General features: G+C 41.1%; 1 protein-coding gene across 1 annotated transcript in view; it reads left to right on the top strand.

Annotated features, from left to right (window-relative positions):
* Nucleotides 1-2,542: 2,542 nt before the first annotated feature.
* Slc26a3 (solute carrier family 26 member 3) overlaps nucleotides 2,543-6,772 on the top strand; it is a 38,712-nt gene continuing 34,482 nt past the window's right edge. Inside the window, exon 1 of the mRNA XM_021202447.1 lies at nucleotides 2,543-2,658. The gene's annotated coding sequence lies outside the window, so the exon portion shown is untranslated. The remainder of the gene's footprint in view (nucleotides 2,659-6,772) is intronic.

Here is a 6,772-nt window from a genome sequence, read left to right on the forward strand (position 1 = left end):
GGTAAACAGTTTCAATGTATACCTCTGTTTACCATCATATGACCTCCATGGTAAACAGTTTCAATGTATACCTCTGTTTAACATCATATGACCTCTATGGTAAACAGTTTCAATGTATACCTCTGTTTAACATCATATGACCTCTATGGTAAACAGTTTCAATGTATACCTTTGTTTACCATCATATGACCTCCATGGTAAACAGTTTCAATTTATGCCTTTGTTTACCACCATATAACCTCTATTATAAACAGTTTCAACGTATGTTTATAAGACTTCCAGTTAGTGCCCATTAGCTTAATTATCTCCCATATAACAAATACAGCCCTGTCATAATTATTATAGATTTTTAAAAATTATTTTTAAAATGTACTTTATCCTAATTTTGATCTGGGAGGGACAGTATTTCATCTTAGATTACAGTCTATCACTAAAGGAAGTTAGAGCAGGAACCTGGAGGCCAGAGCTGAGGCAGAGCCCGGGAAGAAATATTCCTTACTGCTCTGCCTCTGGGCTCAAGACCAGCTACTTTACAGCCCAGGACACCTTCCCAGAGACAACAGTAGCCACAGTAGGCTAAGTGTCCCCTACCCCCCATCAGTTAGTAATAAAAAATGAATAACATGCAAATTAAATCTCTCAATACTTTTTCTACTTGAAGCTTGTCTTGACTTTTCTTGGGCTTTTATGTTACCATATAAGTTTTAGAGCTGTTTATCCAGTTTATAGGCTTTAAAAGATTGTTATTATTATTACATTACTATTATTATTATATTAGTATTACTGTAAAAATAATTATTATTATAACAGCTTCTAATTTAAATAAGTCTTTATGATATTGAGCCTTCACAACTATGAAAATATACAGCTTTATATTTTTCCTCAAATTTGTTTAACCTTAAAGATAGTCTGTAATTTCCTCCATAGATTTCTTGTGTCTATAGCTAAGGCTTAGCCACACTTACCTTTGTAGCTTTTGTTACAAGTCTTAGAGGAATCTTTCTATTAAATTCTCTTGTTGGTTATCATGAGTAAATAAAAATATCATTCATTTATCTTTGCTCAGTTTGAACTCACCAGTCCCAAACTCTCGTATTCTAAAATAAATCATTTTAGTTTGATAGTTCTGAGACTCATTTTTAGGTACAACATTTTCTAGTTCTTTCAACACATCTAAACAAATGAGCCATACATTTGTTAAAGTAATCAAAAGTGAGGTTTTTTTAAACAATTCCTTTTTCTTTTAAGGTTCATTTATTTATTTCATGTATATGAGTACACTGTAGCTGTCTTTAGACACACCAGAAGAGTGCATCAGATCCCATTACAGATGGTTGTGAGCCACCATGTGGTTGCTGGGAATTGAACTCAGAACCTTAGGAAGTGTAGTCAGTGCTCTTACCCGCTGAGCCATAGCTCTAGCCCCCAAAGTGGTTTCATATAGTTGTTAAAGAAATGACAAAGTTACCTGGTTATAACTGGCTTTGTATTGGCAGAGGGAAGATTGAGCAGGTTGGTGGTGGGGAGACAGTGTGCAAAAGGAAATGGTCCCAGGGTTTCTGATGTGAGCAGACAGGAGTGCTCTTTCTGCAATGGAAAATAGTTGGAGCAAATTTGAGACAGAAAATCAAAGGCTCAGACTTGGGCTTGTTAGGTCTAGATGCCATGTGGGTGGTCCTGCAGAGATCCCGAGCATATCTAGGTAGAATTAGAAATCTAAGGACCTTCGGGGACCGTGGGATTTCATTTATGGAAAAGGGAGCGAAAGAGAACAGAACCTAGTGCAGAACCTTGGGAGTGGTGAAGAAGGAACAGGGTAGGCGCATAGCTGGCAAAGAATTGTAAAGTGGAAATGAAGTCGGATAGAAACACACGTGAACCCTTTAACAAGAGGAGACCATGAAGAGTACAGCACAAGGTCAAAGGCTACATAAGAGGTTAAACAAGAAAGGAGCCGAAATATTTATTGACTTTAAAAACATCATCGAGATTCCTGCTGGTGGGGGTGGGGGGTGGGGGGTGGGGGATGGGGGATGGGAGGGTGGGGGTGGGAGGATGGCATGGATCCAGAACTCAGACTGTTGCCTGGAATTCAGAGAGTGTTCCTATTGAGGGCCTTTCTCGTACCAGGAGTTAGCTTGCACACAAGTCTTTTTTGCAGCTACTAAGTTCTGCGGAGTCATCCAGGCAAGCAACAACACCTCTGAACCCTTGTCTAAGCCGCTAGGTGAAATGTCAGGGAGATAACACTCGGAAGATTTTTTTTTTTTTTTTTAAACCATGGTTGTGCAAATCTCTGCAAACCAATGAAATCTCTCCGCCACACACACAGGTGCAGAGGGTGGTTCAGTCTCAGCAGGAAGTTGCGGAAGCTGTAGTCATCATCGCTTCTGCTGATCAGAGACTCAAAGGTCAAGACCATATTGGAGTCTTTCCATTGTTGTAAAAGTTAATGAAAGTTAATTATTAAAGTTGACAGAAAGGCAATTTGCCCACCGCTTTACATAACCTATATAAAGACATCCATAACACATATGGATGCATACAGAATCTATAGACCCAAGTAGATGCATAGTGTCTCCCAGAACAGGACTGCTTTATCTCCAAAAAAAAAAATCCTTCCCACTGTTGCTGAAGCGCCACACTGAATATATTAAGGTAGGAACTAAACTTATCAATCATTGTACTCAAACTGATTTGCTATTTATCAAAAATATTTTTGCTTAACATGGTTTATCTAGAAGTTACTGTTATCATCTTGAGTTTATAAGCATGAATGTTTTGAATGATCTCACCAATAGGCTAAAAAACGGGTCTGGAACACTAGCAATGTGAATTCAATATTTGAGGAGCTTTAAGTTATCAAGTAAACAGTTGTGTGCATTGTTAAGACTTAAGTAGCCTTTTCAAAGATAGGAGTGGGTTTTACTTTCATTGTTCAAATAATTCTGCTAATTCTCCCCCCTAAACTGGGTCTTACAGGTAGATTATCTCCTCTGAAGACTTGCAAACTCTGTGAGCTTCTAGGAAAAGTCAGCAGGGGGTGGAATCCCCCGTGTGAAGGGATTCAGAGAGGCCACCTGTCCCAGACATAGGGGCTTTATCTTCCAGACAGCCTACAAAGTCCAGCAGGAAAGGAGAAAGGGAGAAAAAGCCACAGGCATTGAGAGTGAGGAGACAGATGGGTGGGAGTGGGTGAGAGAGATGGCCATTGACAGCAGTCAAGTACCCAGTGCCACAGCTAATATGAGATCATACAGGGTACCGATGCTACCATTGATCATACAAGATAATTGCACTATCATTGATTCATGTTCACGAGACTCTGTTTTGCTCTCGTAAGTGCCAGAAACTTTTATTTTACAGTGTTCCTGTTGGCTGGTTGGTTTGCTTGCATAGGGTCTCGCCGTGTAACCCAGACTGATCCCAAACTTACTAGGATGGTCTTGAAGTCACAGGTATCTTTCTGCCTCAACCATCTGGGTATTAGGATGACTGGCTCGGTCATTTGCTAGCAAGAGTCGGGAAAGCCATTTTACTGTCTCTCAGTTTGTGCATGTGAGTTGGAAATGATGATACCTACCTTGCTCGCATGTAGGACATGGAAGTGCTCAGAAAACTTACGGGAATGGCTAGGAGTTCTCTTTACTGCCCTTTGTACCTACTTGCCTGAAGCTTGATAGAGCATCTCCTTGTATGTCTCTACTGATCTCTCTTTTTAGCCTGCAGTTTTTCTTTTTATCTCTTCCTGCCCACCTGCTCTCAGGCATGTACGCATTGTACAACATTTATGGCCTTTATCATGACATCTTCATACATGTGCACCACACATGTCTCTCATACTCACCCCCATTACTGTTGCCCACCTCCCACTGCCCCCCTCCTTCTTCCTGCACAGCCTCCTCCACTTCCATCTAAGGCAGTACAAATACAGACCGAGCCATGCTGTGAGTCCGCCTTATTTGGTTGATGACCTCTGGGGGTCAATCATTTTCCTGCAAACTGCATCATTTTCTTCTTCCTTATGACTGGATAAAGCTCATGTTTGCATATCTGTCCCATTCTCATTACCTATTCATCTATTATTGGACACCTAGACTGGGACTTAACTCAGCTATCGAAAGGGTGCTGCAATAAACATAGGTGTGCAGGTGTTTCTGTTGTGTGCTGACTTAGATTCATTAATGTGTAAGCCTAGGAGTGGTTTAGGTAGATGATATGCTAGCTGTAGGTTTAGTTGTTTTAAGAAATCTCAGTACTGATTTCCATAATTGCTGCACCAATTTACATTCCCAGCAACAGTAGGAGAGCCCCACCCCCACCCCATATTCTTACTATCTCTGCTAAGTCCCTGCTTCTTTCCCATCATCCTTTGCAAGGAATGGGATGATGTTTCTAAGGTCTAACTCATGACACAGATCTGCATGAAATGTTCCTCAGTTCCTACCCATATTCACAATCATTCTTTCAATTTATTAATTGTCCCAAACATTTTATATGTGTAAACTTGAGTGTTAGGGCTACATCATGTGTGTGCAAAATATTTTGTTCATATTTTACTTCATTTCAGAAAAATCTTCTCTCACTCTCATCACATTACAGGACATTTGCAAGAGGAAAACAAAACAAAAATCCCTAAGATTTGAGCTTTGCTCTTAGGAAACTCAGTCTTATTGGGGAGAAAACCAAATACAAATAATGATAATACAGTATGATTTTGAGTAGAAATATGTCTAGGGTACTTTTCCAGGAAGCTTTTCAGCATCTTTTTTATCATATATTACTGAGTTCCTCACAGACTATACAGGTCAATCAATGCCTGTTGAAGGAATGAAGAAGGGAATTAAGAGTGGGGCAAACTGAATATTTTTAAGGATGAATAGGAATTTAGCAGGTTTCAGAAAATATCACAGATTAAGAAAACAATGTAGATAAAGACATAGGGTGCTAAATTCCATGGTGTTTTGGGAACTTACTACTGTGCTTGTAACAAAGCAGGGGAAAATAGTTTGTAAGTAAGAGCCCAAATATAGAGGGTCTTCCAGGCCATGCTAAACTTAGATTGGTAGATTCTTCAAAAACAGTGTTTAAACCTCGGTAAGAGTGGAAAACTGCCACATTTTTTGGAGATAAGCTCAGAGTAAACCTGAGAGTCATAGGAAAGTTGACAGCATTACTGTGACTCTTAGTTAGGGTTTCTATTGCTTGAAGAGAAACCATGACTACAGCAACTCATTTCATTGGTCATGGCTTACAGTTCAGAGGTTTAATCCACTATGGTTATGGTGGTGTGCAGGCAGACATGGTGCTGAAGGAGAAGCTGAGAGTTTGACATCTGGATCGGCAGGCAGCAAGAAGATACAGAGACACTGAGCCTGACTTGAGCATCTGAAACTTCAAAACCCACCCTCAGTAACACCCTTCCTCTAACAGTACAGCACCTCTTCAAAAAGTGCCACGCCTCCTAATAGTGCCACTCCCTGTGAGTCTATGGGGGTTTTCAAACCACCACACTATGTGTCCAACCAGTCTTTGTTTTGTTGCATAGACACAGTTGCAAATTGGATCTATACTGCTACATAAAACTCAGTCTTGAAGCTGTTATGTAGGAAATCAAGGCTTAAAAATCTCTGTGCTTTAGCCAGCCTCATAGAACAGCCCCTATCAGGAAGATTAAACAGCTTCTTCTTTCTAAAATTAAGAAAATCAAGGCTGGGATCATTTGTCATAGCAAACCCAGTTCATCAGCAGCAAAGACGTGAAGCCAGGCGTGCTTACCTGCCAAACTCTCACCCCGCATTGTCTGAGGCAAGCTGATCCCTTCCCTACACTTCCAAAGTGATAGAATTACTAGTATGTTCCACATGATGGACACAAGTCTGATTCTTTCTGTATACTTCCTAAATCAGACTTGACTCCCCCCGCCCTGCGTTATATGGACAACACAATGGTGGAGTTGATGGAAAAAACAGACAGCTCAGAGTCTAAAAGCTAAAACTGAGCTGAGTTTCACAAAGATGTCTGAAGACCACAATATATAAATAGACCTATTAAACTAGTGATGGAAGGCATGTGTTACGCATGCTGTTACCCACTATGAACACTGAACTGAGATGTGTGAGTTAGCCACATAAACATGACTGTAATGGCTATTCCTGGTTGTCATCTTGACTATGTCTGGAATGAACTACAATCCAGAATGGGAGGGCTCACCCGTAATCCAGATCTTAAGCCTGGAAAACACAAGCTTCTGACCTGGATCTTGGCACAGTAGCCATGAAAAGCTTAGGCCCAGGCAGTACATTCCTTTAGTCCCCAAGACTGAGGCAAGGAGACCTCTGAGTTCAAGGTCAGCCTGAGACAAAGCAAGACCAGTCGTGGTACACACCTTTAATCTGGGACACACCACCTGCCTACATGAGGACCTTGGAAGAAGGAAAATGAACTCTTCTTCACCTGCTTGCATTTACTTGCCGGCACACCTGTTGGAATCTACTTCTACAGAAGACCAGCTGAAACCACTAGCCTCGTGGGACTGGGCAACTGCTAGATACTTGGACTTTCCATTCACAGCTGACCATTGCTGGGGTAGTTGGAATAAATTCCCTCAATATAGAGAGACATTCCATAAGTTCTGTGACTCTAGAGAACCCTGACTAAGACAATGACCACAGCAGGAAACAAAACACAAAACATGCCTCTGCCTCTGCCTCTGCCTCTGCCTCTGCCTCTGCCTCTGCCTCTGCCTCTGCCTCTGCCTCTGCCTCTGCCT

This window comes from Mus pahari, chromosome 7, assembly GCF_900095145.1.
Source record: "Mus pahari chromosome 7, PAHARI_EIJ_v1.1, whole genome shotgun sequence".
Lineage (NCBI taxonomy): Eukaryota > Metazoa > Chordata > Mammalia > Rodentia > Muridae > Mus > Mus pahari.